Source organism: Mytilus californianus, unplaced genomic scaffold (genome assembly GCF_021869535.1).
Source record: "Mytilus californianus isolate M0D057914Y unplaced genomic scaffold, xbMytCali1.0.p SCAF_8, whole genome shotgun sequence".
Taxonomy (NCBI): Eukaryota; Metazoa; Mollusca; class Bivalvia; order Mytilida; family Mytilidae; genus Mytilus; species Mytilus californianus.
The window spans coordinates 32,501,485-32,522,852 of NW_026262734.1; positions in this window are offsets into that span (position 1 = coordinate 32,501,485).

The following is a 21,368-nucleotide window of genomic DNA, read 5'->3' on the forward strand; positions in this document are numbered from 1 at the left end:
AATGTCAAAAATTATCCACAGTGACCAAAATGGGTACATCAAAAACCGTTATATAGGTTTTAATATACGTCAAATACAAGACATTATTGATCATGCAGAAAAGTTAAAAATAGATGGTGCTTTACTTTTTCTAGATTTCTCCAAAGCCTTTGATTCCCTAGAGTGGGAATTCATGTATCAATCACTAACAAAATTTGGTATTGAAAATTCTATGTTAAAATGGGTCAAAACCTTGTATGCAGATATTAAGGCATGTATTTCAAATAATGGATGGATTTCAAGCACACTGAAAATTTTTAGAGGAATTCGTCAAGGATGTCCTTTAAGCGCCATTTTATTTGTTTTTGCAGTCGAAATATTAGCCTGTAGAATAAGAACTGACAATAATCTTAAAGGAATAAACATAAAGTTAGATGGAAAAACACACAGCCTTATTATAAGCCAGTTAGCCGATGATACTACATTGTTTCTATGCTCTAAAGATGAAATTACTCAATCACTTAATATAATTGAAGTATTTGGTTCTTTATCAGGACTTATTTTAAATCGAACTAAAACTGAAGGATTAGCTTTCGGTAAATTAAAACACATTTCGGACAATTTTGAAAATATTAACTGGAGCAAAGAGACTATTAAAAGCTTAGGTATTTACTTTGGACATAATAAATCTCAATGTATGAATTTAAATATAGAAAAACAACTTCAAAAATCTGAAAAAATTCTTAACTCATGGAAGAAAAGAAAGTTAACAATGATCGGAAAAATAGCAGTTGTGAAATCTCTAGTTATACCCAATATTACATATTTAGCTTCAGTTTCTAACATCGACAAAGATTCAATATATAAGTTTAAAAAAATGATTTATGACTTCATTTGGGACCATAAACAAGAAAAAATTAAAAGAAATACAATTAATATGAAAAAAAATGAAGGAGGTCTTGGAATGATAGATATTGACAAGTTTATTGATGCAATAAAAATTAAATGGGTGAAAAGATTAATGGAAGGTGAACAGTCAAATTGGAAAATTATTCCAACATTTTACTTAAATCAGTATGGATCAAATTTTCTAATATTTCACATGAATCTGGATAATTTAAAATCCATTAATTACCAAAAGAGCAAAATCCCTTATTTCTACTTTGAAATACTAAAAACGTGGGTACGATATGGCGGCGGTCAAACTAACAAACCAGAAAACTTTAGAACCATTAGACAACAAATAATATGGGGTGATAAATATATAAAGTTAAACGGGCACAGTTTAATATTTAATCATTGGATAAAAGACAATATAATCTATGTAAATGACATAATTGATGACAAAGGTAGAATATCAAAAGAAAAAATCCTCAATAAGTTAAAATGTAAAAGAAATTGGATTGCTGAAATAATACAAATAAGAAAGAGTACACTAAATCACTGGAAATATATATTACAAAAAGAAGATTCATCAAAAACTATTGTTCAGTGTAAAAAAACAACTCTCTTTAAAACAAGGCGCAATTATATACGATTTACAAAAAATCAATAATAAAGATATTTATATAATTCTATCAAATGTTAGTAAAGGTATACCTATAGGGTTTACAAGATGGCAGAAAGAACTAAATATAGATAAAAATCCACCAAATATCAAATACACATTAAATTTTATTTTCAATTATTTAGAAGACAATAAATTAAAAATGATTCGATGGAAATTATTTCACTATATATTACCTGTAGGTACACATCTTTTCACCTGGAAAATTAAGAACACCAATTTGTGTTCAGCGTGTGGGGTTCCAGATACTTATCAACACAATTTCATGGAATGTACTTATTTTAAAGTTTTTTGGAATAGAATCTGTATTCTATTATATAAACTTCATATTGATAAGCATATAATTACTTTAAAACATTTGGTGGTAGGATATAAAATAGGAGAAGACTCATTAAATGATATTAATTATCTCTTGACAGTTATTTTATTCACTCTGCACAAATGCAATTGCATTTCAAATAATAAGACAAATCAAGTTAATGTGTATGAAATATTTAAACAAGAATATAAATACAGATATTATCTGATGGAATATAGAAATAAAACAATACGTCAGATGCTAAAAAATATTCAAAAATATATGTAATTGAAATGTATGAATGATGTCTCAGTAGATAAAGGTCATTGAAGTCAAAATACCATTGCTAGACTTTATATTGTTGTTGTTGGTTTTCTACTTTTTCTATGTATAAACAAACAAAACAAGACACTTTATTTATTATACTTTGAAGCTAAAATGAACATAATTCAGCACTGTTTTACACTAAGTATCCTCAAGTAATTTTGTGTGTGTTGGTATCAAATCACATGTTGATATTTTTTTTTTTATTTCTACTATACTTCCTGATATTTTTAAAACACTTAAATTCTATATACATTTGTTACTAATGAATAATATATAATACTTACCAAACTAGTTTAATCTAATCCAACAATTTGTTAACTACAAACATGTGCTTTTTTGGCACTAGTTTTCGGACAATGAATTAGTAAACAGGTTAACTAATCCAGCACAAAAGGTCAAGTACAAAATAACTGTGTCAATGAATGATTATAAATATGGGAAAATGAATACAATTTCGGAAAGCAAATAGATGTTCCGTAAACACGTGATTTATACCACGGAATTCTATACTTTATATGTATACACTGTATTTTAAAGAATGTATATGTAATACTTTTAATAATTGACTACTTTTTTACTGAACTTTTTCCCTGGAAATTCAGTAACTAATAACAGGGATACTCGGGCTAACGCTGTAATCCGAGTAAATTGTTAAAACAGCAGATATGTAATAAAAGATATTTACTTTCAAAAAAAAAAAAATAATAATAATAACTGCATGACACCCTCATTTTATTCATGTAGAGTGCATTTTAATGTCTGATCACTGCACTGTCAATACGTTTAGATATTTGAATCATTACGTAACACGTTTAATGTAACCGGTTTCTATTGTGAGCCTCCGGACAAATTTCTCTTTCGATTTGTTAGTTTTACTTGACGTTCTTTGATTAGATTAAAGTATATGTCACTCTCACGAAACAATCTATCTGCGTCACGGGAATTTCAATCTACAAAGAAGAATGTAATGTGCGTATTCCTCCAAATTGTATCAGTCATATTTTTTTGCCACACTGAATGGTTCATCCAGTATATGTTCTAGCATTCAGATTGGAATCGATGACAACAAGGGTGTTTTGTTTTAAGTTTTTTTATGTCATTTGCTTGTTTTATTTTTTTCTTGCGTCTAGAGGTTTTTTAAATAATAAAAACCTAGATGATTTTAATTCACACCGTGTACCTTTGATATTGTATGAATTTATGAGCGAATACGATAAAATAGAATTTCGTAAAATGAAAAGGAAGTGATAAAAAGAAGATATTTTTTTTTTTGTGAGGATGGATTGCTTAAAAAATGCATGTGGAGCTATCATTAATAAGATGTTACTACGAATGTTCAAATATTCTATTAACAAATAGGATGTTATAAGTGTTGTAAGGCTCCGTTTATTCATAAACGTGATAGTGAAGGAAGTAGATTGTCTGATTTTCGAACATTTTGATACAACGTGTTTAACAAAGTTAATTGAAAGCATACTGCTAATCATGTATCAGCCGACATTCTTTTTCAAAATTCTGTTCAGTACGAAATGTTATAGTTTTCTAGATCACAAAAAGTTAGTAATGCTTTTTGTAACCTAGGGACTTCAAACCAGTTGAATAAGTGACCAATTAGGCAACAATCAAACGAAAAGTTCCAAACGACAAAGCAATCCGTGCTAATAAATAAAAAGTTTGGCTAAACTTAACCATTGAATCCTTCGAAACAATCTCTCAGATTTAAAAAAAAAATATTAAAGTGCTGCTAACAACCATAGATACTATTTTTGTGTCTGCATCATCATATACTGTTAAATTTAAGGTCACTAATGTTAAATCTAAAGTCACTAATGTTAAATTTAAGGTCACTAATGTTGCCATGGAGATCGGTATTTTGTTATACGTTTTAGTTAATCATTTCGCATCGAATCAAGTACATACATGCTGAATTTGTACTCTTTGAAATTGGAAACAAACTTGACGTTGGTCGTTGAACTTTCAAAATCACTGTAATCGGTTAAGTAAAAGTGTTTCACAGATATTTCTGAATAGATGTTCCGTGTTAGTGATAATGTTATCCACTAGAATCGATATCAACTAAATGAGTTTTGTGAATCTAACAAAGATATAAATGTATGTCTTGCCCTTTCAATGGTTGTCTTAACGCATGTAAAAATGTGTACTGAGATTGTCATACCAATCAAATTGTCAACATAATTAATTATTATCATTCACGTTAAAATGCCAGATTTTGATTTGTTGATACGAGGAAGACAATTTACTCTATCCCACAGCTCAGTGGGAGACAAATTTTTGAAGGTCAACGTCTCTTGCAGTTCCATCAAAAATCGACAATTTAAGGGACAATGAATTGAATTATTTCGATAATTTTAAAAGACACAGTTCTACGCTTCGGCCTCAGACTTTCTACATAGAAAAATCTTGATTCACTTTTGTTATTTTTCTAAAAACTGTCACGTTGTTACGTACATGACCCCATAATTACTCTGAATTTTCAATTTTTTTAAAAGACAATAATGACAGAACATTCTGTATAATAAATTAACAAGAATAACTGAGAGTTTGATAGAGCAGATTGTTACCTCTCGAAAAAGCATTGTCAACCTTGGTTTCGCCTTGGTTGACAATGTTTTCTCTGGGTAACAATTTACTCGACCACCCTCTCTAGGTATATGATCTATGCACGACGCCAGATTCATCTAATGTCTAAGGAAGTAAAAGTGTATCAAAGTTGTTGAATATGAATGTATAGTAAAATCGTTTTAGTCAAACTAAGGTTTTGGGTGTTTGATATAACTATAAATTCCTTTACAGAAATTATGATTACCTATGCTCAGGTGATTTCAGCAAAAACTGATAAATAGACTCCATGTGTAAAATGTGTGTCTTTTGAACATTTGTCCGTTTTGGGTTTCTCGCACAATGTTGTCAATTTAACGAAACTTTATACCACTGTCATACAAGTGGGCGGTTTAGTTAGCTATAAAACCAGGTTTAATCCACCATTTTCTTCAAAAAACGCCTGTTCCAAGTTTCGGAATATGACTTTCCTCTTATTGAATTTGCCTTGGAGTTCGGTTTTTTGTCAATTATGCATTTTTTTTCAAGTAAAGATGTATACTTGTATATCAAATAAAAGTCAGTTAGGATTGCATCTCCAACTCTAAATCTAGCGTTATTTTACAATTTTTTCGGAATTATTAATTTCTTATAAAGAAAACATAACTTAATTTCAATGTCCAATATACTCAGTTGGTTAACATGTACGTCGTAATTTGGCACGTAACATATCTGCTTAACAAAGACAGACTAATTTAGTATTACGTCAGGAGCTAATATACTGGAAACGTTGTATAAGATATTTCAAGGTAAAGTGTCTGATTGCTTTTATGATTTTTTGCAAATAAGGCAAAAAAGAAAAAAATCATCCTGACTGACCTATCTTAAGGCAGTTCAGTAGATCACACTTTGTCGCAGAAATATGCATTTTATGAACAACACAAAGCTGCTTATTCAAATAAGTGTTATTAATGTAACATTCGATTGGTTTTTTTATTGTGAAGCAATTTACTTTGTTACTGCAACTACTATCTCGTAACTAAGTAGTACATCGGTCTTCTGATATATCCTGAAATCAACAATGAACATGTTCGATTATTCCAATATGACAAAAACAGTTATCATTGATCCCTAAAATTAACGAATGGATAACCCTCATATTCGAATGAGACTTTTTTCATGATACCATAAATTGTGTTTTAAAGAAAACAGTATGAGCACACCGTTCATTGTTTACCGATTTTTTAAATATATTTCTTTAAATTCTTGACTGCAAAGATAGAAAATGGCAATAACAAAAACTATACGCCCAAAATAATTGAGTGAAGACATAAAGCTAAGGCTATCAAAAATAAAATCCGACAACACGACGGTCATATGTACATGTACATTGAGTGCTACTGCTATTATAAATCTTATATTCTTTTCGTAACTGAATCCTACTGTTTAGAAAATACGTGCAAGATTCGTTTCTATAAAGAAGTAGAAACTGGGTTTAAACACAATTTATGACTGCCCTAAAATTCATAAATTTCCATATAGAGTACGACGTATTAAAAGTCCAAATTGTAACGTTGTATTTGATTGTATTTCTAATTACACAAATCATAGAGAGAGATAAAGATATCTATACATAATATATATATTCGATGTCAAAATATTTGAGAATCGAATTAAACGGTTTCAAGTATATAAACTGTTGAAAACTGGTGGACATAGTACCAAAACAGACATTACAACTTCCCAATTCATAATGCGATGTGTCAAAAAGATGCTATCTATTCTTAGTAGTAATATCACGATTGTTTATATGTGAAATTTGTAATTTTTCGGCCTGGTTGAATTACTTTAATCTAAAGGGTCAATTCTAACCCTTCGCCATAATGTATTGAAATAAGTAAATGGATACAGACAAGCAATGAAAAACCCAGGGATATACGACATACAGAGGTACCGAAACAAAAAAGGAAAACCTAAATGCTGAGCATCACGAACAAACTCCAATAACGGGGTTAAAGAATACTTGCATTATTTGTGTTGCTCGTGAGAAGTAAACTCAAAATATTCTGAGAAGTGAGAAAAGAGGAAGTGAAGACGGTCTGTGATTAAACCAAATTGAACATTGTCATGTTAATCAGTGACACTGATTTCCATAGTGGTCAACCAAATCAGCAAGGAGTCTGTTATACTTTCAAAAGATAATTTGTCAATTAGGAATCATCGGTTCGAAATTAAGAAAACAGTAGTTAACCTATTTTCAAATCTCACAAGACCGGTGCGTTGAAAAGGTAATTGTCTTTTGATATGTATTCTAGATCATCCTTGACTGCACTAACATCGTCATCTATGATGGAAATCCTGGAAGGAAACAAAAGCCCTGAATTATTGTACCAACTGGAGTCATAGCATGGAACATTGCTTCATAAAAGTTCCCATTTGAAGTCATGTCTTTTGTCATAAAGTTTAGTTCTCTATAAACTCGTACAGTTTGTAGGTATAAAAATTCCTCAAAGATACTACTGGTTACCTTCCGAAATTCGCAATTTTTCTCAAATAATGTTTAACAGGAACTCTTTTGGGAAGTACTCTTTTAACACGAAAAGGGTTACCAAAAATTAGGTTTAACACCATAAACTCGGACTTTAGTTCCTCCTTTGAACTACGAAAAAATGGGTTACTAGAATATCAATTTTTGTAGGAAATTTTATCGGTACGATGACCAGTTACCGTCACTTTTGAATCTCACTATTAAATGAGTTGGAACGTTAATGTTACATTTTGCTTTTGCGTAGCAAAAAAAGAGAAAAAGGTATGCAAATTAAACCAAACATATCGCCATTCTGTTCATTAATTGAGAATGTGTCCTTTCACCTCTGAATGTGAACTTTAAAATTAACCACTTTTAATGTATTGACGAGACGTATTTATTTTATTATATTAAAGTTTTAGAAAATCGAGGAGTCATAAAACGATGACGTCATCTTCCCGCGACGTGTTTAGTTTACAGAAAAATCGGCATTTCCCTTTCCCTATCTTGAAACGGAATTTTAACAAATGAACTTAAATTATTTGTTTGAAGATTATCAGCAGTCTGTTGATTTAAGCAGCGCTTCCGTTGTTGTATAAAATGGCAGGTGACGGTAACTGGTAACTGACAGTAACTGGTCCTCGATCAGTAGGCTTATTATTTGGTACACATGACGCTCGTTTCGTCTACTTAACACTAACCAATAGAGCTCGAATCAAAACAGTAGAAAGTCCATATCAAATACGAACTTGAAGAGCATTAAAAACAAAGTCCGAGAAGTTTTGCCAAATATCATAGATGTGAGAAAGCCTTTTCTATAAAAAAAAAACATGATGTTTCATGTATAAGTTGAAATTGGGCTTTAAGTTACTATATGTACTCTTAGTTAAATTGGTTCTGTGTGGTCTTTGTCTTTCTGTTAATTGTTCTGTGCTAATTCACCGATCAAATGAGTCAAACACTTTCCATCTGATTTCTTGTGTGTTTTTATGTTGTATTATTACACCGCTGTCCCAAGTTAAAGGGTAATAAACTAACTTAAACGTTATGCGCATGATGTTAACAGAAGTTAGACAGTAGGAATGAAATCTTTCTATCGTCACGAATATTTACGGTCGTATAATAGTCAGCATCACCATTGCTTTATGTGTTTTTCAGAGAAAGCAGTTAACTTCACACATAAAACTTGTAAAATTTAATTAAGAAAGAATCACATCAAATGAGTATAAGAATGATCCGATTTCTTATACGTAAACATATTTTTAATATAATTTTCATACCATATAAATAGCCTTATTGAGAAAAAAACAAATACCAATAAGTACACATAGATTACGATAAAAGATAAAAAGCTTGAAGACTGATAGATAGAAGACGAAAATGTAATTAAAATCATAGTACAAGAGGGACAAGCATGCTATTGTAACTTAACATCAGTCTGTAAATGAAAAGCAAAATCAAGGCCGTTTTTTTAAATATCAATGTGTTGCGAAAACAATTGCTGGTTCATGTTGAGATGACCTAGGTGACGGCCGTTTACAAATTTCAGTTTGACGGGCAGTAGGATTCTGGAAATTAATATCCTAGTCTGGTTAGAACTAAACACATTTTGTTTGAATAACATTTAGGTGTAATACAACCAAAGCATAGTACGTCACATCCGCTTTCATACGAAAAAGGGTCGAAAAAAGTATTCCCTTGAATTTGACAGTTGTAGGAAATTAACCCTGCATTTCATTGAAGTTTTCTGAGTCCTAAACATATATCTTGGGTATTTCACCATTCTTTTTATATTTGGTGTTTCTATGGAATATTTTAGTAACTTAAGGTGACATGGTTACTAAAGCTTGTGAAAAGGAAAAATGGGGTGAAAATTTGATTGGTTTACTTCCGGTAATGGTTATTATCTTATATGCAACGAAATGTTAAGTGAAATTTTAACTGTAGTATTGGACAGGATAAAACTTTACTCATGCAAAGTATTTCTTCATATGTAACACAGATAAATTCTGCACATTTTTTGGAAAAATGCAAATTTAACAAAGACTAATAGGGGAAACACAATGGTGGTATTACTGTTTTTTAAGGAAACTGCACATGCACCTACTCTCATTTTTTTTTTTTTTTTTTTTTTTTTTTTTTTAATTTCATGCTATTTCATTGAAAAATTGCAAACATGAAAAATTCTGAGTGGATTGAGTCTAAAAAACACATTTGAGTGAAAATTGTCTTAAAATAGGGCTTTACCATGAATATTAGTAGGCAGAGCATGCCATACTCATGATCAGCGTTTTGGGGAGCTTTTTCTGACTTTTTCTCCTGTATTTCCTATATTTTGCTATAAAAGAAAACTTTTTCCTAAGTAATTCTTTAAGAAATATACAGTAATAAGAAAAAGAAATGTTTTTGTAACAGTAACAACAAATTACTTGCTTAAAGGAAACCATTGTATGTTCCTATCTGGAATGCGGCGTAAAGTTTTACGTAAGGACTTATTGATACCTCCATAGAGTCAGTAAACTTGTGTATGGATAGTTCATTCAGCTTGAACACTTCAATTACTCATTTATTATCACATTTTGTTACAGAAATGTATGATAGTTACCCTGAAATTTGGATTTATTTGCCTAAAGAGTTAAGATTTTGAGGGAATGAGGTTTAAATGAACCAAAAGGGACCTTATAATGAAGACAAAGAGGTACATTAGTGATGTTTATTATCTTAAAGTCATCTTGTGTATCATATTCAACTGTTTTTATGTAGATGACATGAATATTTGATCATGTATTGGTGAATGTATTGGTACACACTATATTTTATCATGATGCGCCGTGATTAGGATTTTTTGAAGAAATTTTGGTCAAATCGCTGTAGATGTCGTCTTACTTTATACTTAATTTCTCACACACTATTTGACTGATTATGACAAAACATGACAGTAATGCTTGAAATAACCAGTATTTGACAGAAAGAAAAAAGTCTCTTTCCGTTTATTCAACCGTCGGAAAAGTCTTCCGATACCAAGTTTACTGCACCAGAAGCGCATTTCGACAATTAATGTCTCTTCAAATAATACTCGATGCCAAAATATTTGAGAATCACAAAACCTAACGCATGTACAAACGGGGAATAGCTGACAAAACCATAAAGGACCTAAAGTAAAGCCAAATCCGGACAAGGAATCAGAGCTATGATAAGCTAAGAAAACAGCAAACTAATTAAAATTAAAATATAGCAATTAACTTTTTAAGCTTTTTTGGTATAGTGAGGACATCTTGTAAATGTAACATAAATGTCATGTAGAGTTAAGTTTTTTTTTCTCAACAGTTATTGATGTTCAACACTTAAGCACTATACAAATGCGGTGCAAGTGATTTCCAATGAGTCAACTCTCCATCAGAGAACAAAGGACGAATGTGTTAACCACTATACGGCCATGTACGGCCTTCAACACTGAGCAAAGCCCAAACCATATAGTAAGCTATAAAAGCTATATTTCAGCTAATTACTTGAGTCATCACGTGTCATGCATTGATGTATAGGCGAACATGTAATTGAAATGTTACTTGTAGTAACCGCTGGTACCAGTATCATTCTTTTTGTATGAAATCTATTACTTATTTAACCAGAAGACGCCTATTCTGTCGATACACCATCTCTTTTGTTCCATTTCTTGCTCCGTTAAGAGTTCATACGATTTCCTTAGGTTTTCTTTTTTTCTTTTTGTTGCTACATTGTATATCCCAACTGGATTTTTCAGTTTACAACATCGGTCGGCTCGTATTTACCAAATCAATCGTGGTTACGTGTTAAACAAATAAGCAATAACGTTTTGTCCTGTCTGTCTTTTGTAAATTCGATAATGATCATATAATAAAGAGTAAGACAATAGAAACGTACTTTAACCGGTCGGGATACATTCTACAGAGTTCAATGATCAAAGATTAATATCTTTCAAGAGAGCACTTTTAAAACTAGAAAATTTTGCACATGTAAAGGATTGGCAAAATATAATCAAATAATGTTATTGTTTTTGTAAATTACATTTTGCCTTGGTAATAGAAGTACAACCATTGACTGGGCCTGTTCCTAATCAATACAAATATTAGAAGATAAATGTACATGATAAATATTAGTTACTGAATGATGAGGGTATTTGTACTTATATTTGTCACCAACTATAGATATATCACGTTTCGGATGAGTGATTACTTATTCAATAATACTGATTTGATTTTGATTAATCGTGTTATTTTATTTTTATTCAGTTGAGAAGGTCTCCAACATTCGGGAATAAATATCGCTTACATATGAATGAAGTGTGTATATATTCAATTCGGAAAACAGAGATATTTAAAACAAATGTCTTGTTTACGGGGAGGCCCTGTTCTCTGTAATAAGTAACTCTTACAATAAGTTATAATTTCTATTACATGTATATCTAAACTTAGCTCTTTTTTCTTTTTCATTTTTACTTTCACATTATTTATAGTTCATCCTGGATTCAGTGGTTATAAAACATTTATTTTTACCTGATAAAGGTAAATCCAGAAAAGTGCTTCGGACGCATAAAATTTATAAAGTGTTGTTTTCATTTTTCATTTTAATCTTTCAGACCATCCTTAAACAGATACGCATGTACCTTGTTGTTTATCATCTTAATATTGATCCGGTTTAATAGTTGCTGTTATAGTGTTACGTTATCCATGTTATAATCATTGAATAGTTTATTTCCCGATTAAGTTAAATACAGAAACATACGATCAAATCAAAATATGAAATTATGCATGTAACCAATTTATATGGTTGTTTTTAGACTTTTATAGAATAATTAGATGTTCATTGACGCTTTTTCGACACTTACTGTCTGTTTTTAATTGAGCTAATGATGCGCTTGTTCAATTTATACTGTCGAAGTCTTGACAGAGTGAACTACCATGTAATTACAATAAAAGCTTGTTAAGTTACAAACCGACGAAACATATATCCTTGTATTGGTATGGTTTTATTAATTTTTCTCTTTTCTTTTTCCCACCTATCTCATCCCCTATTAACATATTTCATTGTTATTTAAGATGTTGCAGACTTTACGTTTTATCCTATAGACTCTTTCTCCTCCTTTCATGTCTTACTTGGTGGAGTTCGAGTTGCTCAGTCTTTAGTTTTCTATGTTATGTTTTGTATACTGTTGTTTGTCTTTGGCCATTTTTCTTTTTTTTTTTTTTTTTTTGCCATGGCGTTGTCAGTTTATTTTCGACTTATGAGTTTGAATTTTCCTTTGTTATCTTTCGCCTCTCTTTTACAAACCGTCTATTCCCAACCATTATCGTACTTTGTCTTTGATTGATTACACACATGTCTTTGCATTTAGTTGTTTTTCATCTTATATATTATTTGTATTTACTTTATATTCAATTAGTTTTTATTCAAGTCTTCTAATGATCGCTGATGGACTTTTAGTCTCCGATGGTATCACCAGGCAAGAAGCCAGTACTTCGGTACTGGCATGGATATACGGATATTGTGTTATTAAAATGTGCTGTTACAAAATTTTGAAAATAATGTAGAATTGAGGAATATATGTCTCTCGTGCAAAGATCTGATTCCATGCCCTGTTTTGTCTATACTTTTTGTCCTTTTTTAAATAAGTTTGGGATTTTCAAATATTTTGGCTTCGAGCATCACTGAAGAGACATTAATTGCCGAAATGCGCATCTGGTGCATTAAAGTTGGTACCGTTAATGTTGTTATAACAAGGTTCAGTAGCAATGTAGAAATTCTGAGAGGAATATTATGCATAGGGATTCCTGTTAAATACCTGTGAAGTGATGTCATAATTCAAACAGCTATGTTAACAAAATGTATATAATATAAGCAAGTCTTATTTTTTTCGCATAATAAGATAAGCCTTTCATAGTAAATGTAATCGAAACTAGTAAAAGGAGAAAGTTGTTGAATAATTATTTTTGTAATGTAACTGTTGAAGCATATAAGGATAAAGGCGGACAGCGTACATGTGTAAGAGTCCATGTTGCGCTGATCCGCAGTGAGTTCCCAAAGTTATGTTTGAGTATGGTAAAACTTTATTGGCAATTAAAAACTTCTAGTCTTTAGTATTGTACTGTTACTCATTATTGTTTTTGTTTTGTTTATGTTTTTTGTGTTTTGCTTTTTGGGTTTTCTTGTTTTTTTTTTGTTTTTTTTTTTTTTTTTTTGGGGGGGGGGGTATAAGTTATCTACGTTCATATCCGTAGATATGGATATTTTAACACCCTGAAGTATCCAAGTACACCCTGAGGCGCAGCCGAAGGGTGTACAGGGTACTGAAGGGTGTTAAAATATCCATATCTACGGATATGAACGTAGATAACGAATTTATCCCCGGTCTTAGTCTAAATCTGGCGATATTTAGAGAAATTCGACCACAAAGTTAAACGTGAAAGCAACGTTTTTTTCATTTTTTAAATATCTTTTATTGAAATTTGGGAATTTGACATATTTTTAACGGAGTGTAGGGTACTACCTTTGGTAGAACCCTACAGGTAGACAAATATAAGACGTTTTTAAACTAGAGACAGAGAAACTGAAATGGGTCGAATTTGGCGCGCAATGTTGTGAGAGTTACATCATAAACGGTGTGACGTCAACGTGGGTCATTTGCATAGCTAGGTCAGTAGTACCATTCATTGACAATGTGGCTGCATAGTGACGATTTACTAAAATGTGTGCAAATAATCGATATAATAAGATAAAATCGTTAGTGGATTAAATATTTAATTATACAGACATCATGGAAAATCTACAGAATTCGATATTTCATAAGGAACAACCACGGAACTAAGGAAAACGCGCGTGAAATTCCCCGATGTAATGGGTAGCAACGTCCGGGGATATGGGTTAGCAACACACAGGGGCTATGGGTTTTGTAACGACGTGCGTTAACCAATCAGAATCCTAGAAATATACTAAGCCGGGGATAATGTTCTTTCTCATTATTAATATCATTTTTATCATTATTATTATTATTATTATTATTATTATTATTATTATTATAGTAACTACAAATAAAATAATTTAGATATTACAGTAATTGTAAAGGTTTCATTCCTTCAAAGTGAATAACCCTCTTTTGCTGTCGCAGATTGCGCGTAGGCAGAATAACTATTTTGGAATATGCGCGTAGCGACAATTACTCTTTTAAATTTGGCACACAAAGCTAGAGACGTCATATCGTTTGCGTTATGACGTCTGGAAAATATGGAGGCTGTCTCATGATTTGGCAAAACAATAGTCATATCTTTGTAGTATTAAATCTCGAAAAAGTTATTTCCCTCGCTCCTACGGACCTCGAGGAAAATAATATTTCCTCGATTTAATTATTTTGTATATTACCTTTTCATGAAGGCCATAATTGTATATTATTTAACTAATTTTATTTTTTTCATTTTCCTCTATTTTTTATTTTTTCGTGTGTTTGTTAGTGCGTGCGTGAGTGGTTCCAAGTTCATGAAAGGAAAACTAGACAACAACATACATGCTATCCCAAATGTTGATGAGTGTTATCGTTAACATATAATACTGTCAGCCAGGTATAACGTAATTGTCAGTGATGCCAATAAATCGGCAGATGTTCCATACTCGTTAAGGATGTTTACGTTGGCCATAAACAACCAAGGTCAGTACAGAAACAAACATAAATCTCAGAAATCAAGGGCATTATAAAATTCTAAATTACTAGTCTTACAAACAAATCCTCGCGGAAGAACATGATGAACGTAAACAGCAGTCGACAAATCAATGAATTAGAAAGAGAAATCCCTCATTACTGTCCGTGATGAAGCTGTTCCATGTGCAAATTTTACTTTTAGTATCTTTATTTTTACATTGTGAAGATTTGTGTCACAATTTTTATCAAACTTTTTATCTAATTTAGACGTTTTAATCTAAACATAAAATTTCATTTCCCTTATAGCTTTTGAACAGCAAAGTAATTTTAGTAATAAAGGATGCTTTCGAATGGATGTATCATTAAATAAGCAACTTTTCATCTAATTAATCTCTATTTTGAAATCTGAAATACGATTTAAAAAGTGTAAAAAGTTGAAAGCATCTCAATGTACCTACAGACACAATTTGAAAGACATTTTCAATCATTGTATCTAACAAGTCTATATTCACGTATTGTTTTTACAAATTCGGTCATTTAGTTTTCTTCAATTCACAAAATATTAGGGCTTTTTTTTAATGTATAAAATATAATCCGTACAAAAATAAATCAATTTTGCACACAACCTGAAGATTGAAAACAAGCGCGTTAATCATTACTGTCATATTTTTTTTTAAGATACCCATGATGATTTTGACAAAATATGAAACAAATCTTTTTATATTGATACCTCCAAACTTCCTTAAATACCAATCATATGTATAACGACCTGTAGATAGAAACAAAGCGTTAACCTGTATTCTTATCTCTTTTTTAAGCCCATGATAAACATTTGCAAAACAAGTGTATCTGAAATCTTTCATCTCATACACGCGTTACTAACAGTTTTAAAAGCAAACCATACCAAGCGTTTAGAGCATACATGTATTACCAAAAGAGCAGAAAAGAGCAGACACAGTCGTTTAAGATCAAATTTGCCTGTGGGAGTTGCAACCTTAGTTTTAGCACATTTACATAATTTAATGAGCTGGACATTTACCAGCAAGATGTGTCATTTAGATAATGGGTGTCATAAAGCACTTGCGTCTGGACGAATGAACACTTGGAGGTTGATACTAGTAGTTTTTTTTAACATTGGTATACCGACCCAGTGGAGTAAGAAAAACCTGGTAATAATTGCAAATTATGATACATGGCAATTATTTCGCAGATATTATTTATATAGAAAGCAACACAAAAGGAGTTTGCATTATGTGTTATTAAAATATCAAAACTTTCAGCGTTCTTTGTCCAGAAAAGAAAAGAATAGAAAAAGAGACTACCGGTATCAATGTTCTATCATCAACGCAAAGTTTCCTATCAACAGCCAGTCAGCTTACCTACAAAATCAGTAAATAAGATTAAAATGAAAACCACCAACTGTGTTCGTTTCCTTTTATATTTGTGCAGGCTATTCAGTTCAAATGCAAGGGTCCCTATAAGAAATATGCCAGCTGTTTTGTGTCAACCAACCGGAATGATGATTATATATATGCTGACTTAAAAATGCACATCCAATGACCATGTCCGGGGTATACTATGGTCATAAAGTTATTTAAGAGGGCTCATATGGGATACTTATCCTATTTGATACTGAAAGACGAATTATACAAGCCTGCCATTCATTGTCCTTTATATTAACAACACATTCATACATCGCTTCTAAATTATACTCAGAGGTCGACATAATGCAAATGCTAAATGGGAGATTCGAGATTCCTTTCAACTTTTAGTTGTTTGCTAATCATAAAATTAAACCATGAGAGTTAATGGAAACACAATCTACTTAACTTAAATGCTATAAAATGCAGCATTTAGAATAGAAATGTTACTTGTAATATGTACTGTCAATTTTATACTAAGGTCAATCAAACTTGAATATAGAAATATGGTCATTCCTGGACTTCTCAGTTGGCTGTGCGGGATGTATAGATTAGCCGACACGTCATGTCAAAATAGGGACGTTAAATCCGATGTATCATGTTGTATGAATGCACGCTCTCTGCACGCTTAAGAACAGTAAGGGTTGTTATAAGGCAAATCTCTGAGAGACCATAAGAGAAGAGGTGTGCCTGATTTTCCAGTCTAAATTTCCTGCCCTTCATTCCGCTCTACCTACTTTTAAGAGCCTACCTATGGTATAACTTTTAAGTTTTTCTCGCCCTGAATTTTGTGGTTAATGATACTGTATTCTGGGGTAAATATGGATACAGAGAAAAATGAGACTGAAATCTCATGTATAGCATGAAATAACTCTTTCATTAAATTTGTTAATTGTTTTGTCATAAATCGGGCCATTGTTTTTTTTATTTTAATTGTTTCACACTTTGTTTGTCGGAGTCTATAAAAGCTGACTACACCGTATGGGTTTTCCTCATTCTTAAAGATAGTACGGGAACCTTTAGTTGCTTTGATCTACTTAATTTGGACTGGTAAGTCATACAACACCATTCTCCTTTTGAGTTTACTTGGTAGGATTATTTATCGTCATATTCTTTTGACTATTGGTAATCATACGACAGCATTCTCCTTAATGCATTTACTTGGTAGGATTATTTATCGTCGTATTCTTTTGACTATTGGCAATCACACGACACCATTCTCCTTATTGCGTTTACTTGGTAGGATTATTTATCGTCGTATTCTTTTGACCATTGGCAATCATACAACACCATTCTCCTTATTTAGTTTACTTGATAGGATTATTTATGGTCATATTCTTTTGCCCATTGACAACCATACAACATCATTCTCCTTATTGAGTTTATTGGGTAGGAATATCTGTCTTCATATTCTTTTGATCATTGGCAATCACACGACATCATTCTCCTTATTGAGTTTACTTGGTAGGAATATTCATCGTCATATTCTTCTATTTGACCATTGGCAATCACACGACACCATTCTCCTTATTGCGTTTACTTGGTAGGATTATTTATGGTCATATTCTTTTGACCATTGGCAACCATACAACATCATTCTCCTTATTGAGTTTATTGGGTAGGAATATCTGTCTTCATATTCTTTTGATCATTGGCAATCATACAACACCATTCTCCTTATTGTGTTTACTTGGTAGGAATATTCTTTTGGTCATTCTATATACTGTTATGATATTATAATTATTATATTCATTTATCTTGGCCTAATTTGTTTTGTGTGGTCTTATAATTGTTTACAAAATAATCTTATAACTGTGCAGTTTAGAAATCACTGGAACAAACATAGATACTGATGGAATGATTAGAACTTTCTATTTTGATTAACATAATAATTCTGGAATGATCATAATCTACGATGTGTAATTCAAACTTCTATCGTATTCTAGAAGTTTCCGTTCTATAGTTTTCTAGGAGTTTCTCTTCTACAGTGTTCTAGAGATTTCCGTGACAACTATATATATACACTAAAGTTAAATTATCAGACACATACATTAATATTCTCATAAGTTCTCTCAGTTGGATTGACACTTTTATTCACGTTAACTACATCATACTAGATTGTGACTTGTGACTAATTGAACATAATATTCTGTTTGGATTCCCGCAACAGTGAAGAGAAGAATTCCGGATAAAGAAAAGACAAAAGACTGGACATATATTTTGACAGTTAAGTTGACATTTCTATTTGTGTAATACTTCTTGTAAACTTGTGTATAATAAATCCTGTTAAATTTTATTATTGATTTGTGTCTTTTGTTGGCTACAATTTAAAGATGATTTCTGGCCGTAACAATACCGTTACTTTTTACCGGAGTTATTGGACTTTTGCAACACATGCAATGACAGCTAATAAACGTTAACGCAACTTATCTGATACTGTTTATATAACGCTCTCATACTTGCTAGGGTTGTTTGCCAACAGGTAAAGTGTACCATGTTGAATCGTTCAAAAAGCGCAAACGTCCAGCGCCGCTTTCAATCAAATTGTACCGTCACTTTGATTCGACTATTTTTTCGAAAATTTGGGCCTTTGGTAACCTTTTGGACTATCGTACCACAGTAAGGGAAGGACCATTTAACTCTGAGGGGAAGGAGTTATAGTTTATAGTTTTATATCTGACTATGAAGGGAAATAAAATATCAGGAAAAGCTAAAAGGTCGTTCCCTAATACCGTAAGAATACAACCCCTCTGACACCGTTTGAAAAAAAGCTCTCATACTTGCTATAATTGTTTGTCATAACGTGCAGTTGAACTTATAATACCATCATTTTGATTCCATTGTTTTCACGGGAGTTACATGACTTTTTATTTCTTCACTTAAACAGCTTCGTTGCAATCTCTGACTTAATTTTGTAAACAAATGCATTTCCTGTATATGGTGGCGACAATATACGCACATGTGGTCCAAAATCATTAGAAAATATTCCAAAAATTGTGTGAAGTTTGTGGTTAGACTAACTGTATCGATGTCACCTTTGATATTCAACCTGGTATCAAAAAGTTACTATGACAATCATGTTTCACTTGCTTTTCTTTTTCTAAATTACCGTCTCCTGGACTTAATTAGAATCGTTGTTATATATTTAATGCGGTCTTTCTTTATTTCATCTGGGAATGTCGAGTCACAGAGTACTTTAATGTAGTGAGACAACATTACTAAATTTAGCTTTAAGCAGATGTTTTATCAAAACAATCAGTTGCATTCATCCCACATAAAAAACGAAAATCCTGTACTCGACCTATATTTACAAACACCAAAGTACAATATGCTGCTAGGTTAGACCGACATTCTATATATTAGATAATTGGTTAGTATTACGGAATTAGCTTGTTTTATTCTAGTTAAACTGAATAGTATATGACAATAAAGTAACCCACCAATAAAGGATCCTGCTTTTACATTACATTTCCGGAGCATCTGATTTCCCGGTATTTTCTGGCTTTTATTGCTCAATCTTTATTTTTCCTGTTTAGTGTTTTGTAAACAGTTGTTTAATTGTTTTTCTTTTTCTTCCTTTGATAATTGTATTATCTGTATTTCTGTGACGAATATGGTGACCAGTTTCCTGTTTCCCTTGGTATATTTTTAGCCCTTGGTGTATTTTGTTTTTGAATAAATGTGAAAGCACAAAGACATTTTTTATACTGTTTTCTTGACGTCAACCTAACGCAGACTATTCCAATTTTATCAAAATGCTTGACTTTTTGATCGACAACATATTTACTGAGTTTGAAGGATTGGTATTTCAAAAGTATAAATATAAAAATAAGGAGATGAGGTATGATTGCTAATGAGACGACTATCCACCAGTGTGCAAATGTAGTGGATACAAGCAATTATAGGCCACCGCACAACTTTCATCAATGAGACCAGCCCATGCCGTAAAGTCAGCTATAAAAAAGGACCCGACATGAAAAATGTGAAACAGTTGAAACGAGAAAACTAACGACCTAATTAATAACAAACAATTAACGAAAAACAAATATGACAGACATGAACCAACGACAACCATTGAACTACAGGCTCCTGACTTGGGACTAAAGAATGCGACGGGGTTATTCATGTTTGTGAGCGTTCAACCCTCCCCCAACCTGAAACAGTGGTGTAACAGTACAATATAAGAGCTGTAGTCAGTATTCTAATGGGTACTTATTGTTCACCTTTCTAGCCGACTTGTTTTTGTATCCATATGAAGCAGAATGCATACAGATCTCGAACCTTCTCAAAAATAAAACTTAAAAGCGTCTTGCAAGGTTCTTTATTTAATCTTCGAATCTCATACATAATTTAGATTAAGGATACTCCCGAAACTATAAGATCAGCTCCATATCGTCATCTTTTCTTCGATATTGACACAGATGGATGACTTCAAAGTATAATCTATGACAAAGGTGACGATTTCAACTTTCCAATTGGTGATGTATTGCATAGAAGAAGACGCTTACTATGTCGACGCACCCGGTCTCGCTCCTTTAGCAGTTCATGCGTTAACTTCATCTTTTGTTGGTTACGTTGCTTTGTATTTTCTGAATCAATCAATGATGAAATCGGTAAACTACTGTTGCCTATACATATCAGAGAAAATTTCAGTCTCAGCGTACTTAAATGTAATAAGAAAAAATTATTGAATTTAGCTTTAAGCAGATGCTTTAATACACCAATCAGTTGCATTCATCCTACATTAAAAAATGAAATCATGTACACGACCTATATTTGTAAACACCAAAGTACAACATGCTGCTAGGTTAGACCGACATTTTGTATAGTCGATAACTGCTGCCAGTTGTTTTATTGCACTTGGATTATTTTGTTCTATTCTAGTTTTATGTTGTCACAAACCTGGGACATAATAGTTGTATTGACAGTATACTACTCTCAGTGCAAACCGAGTAGGTTAGTGACAACAGAGTATTTATCTATCAACAATGCTTCTTTTTTAACAAAAATGTGCAATTATACTA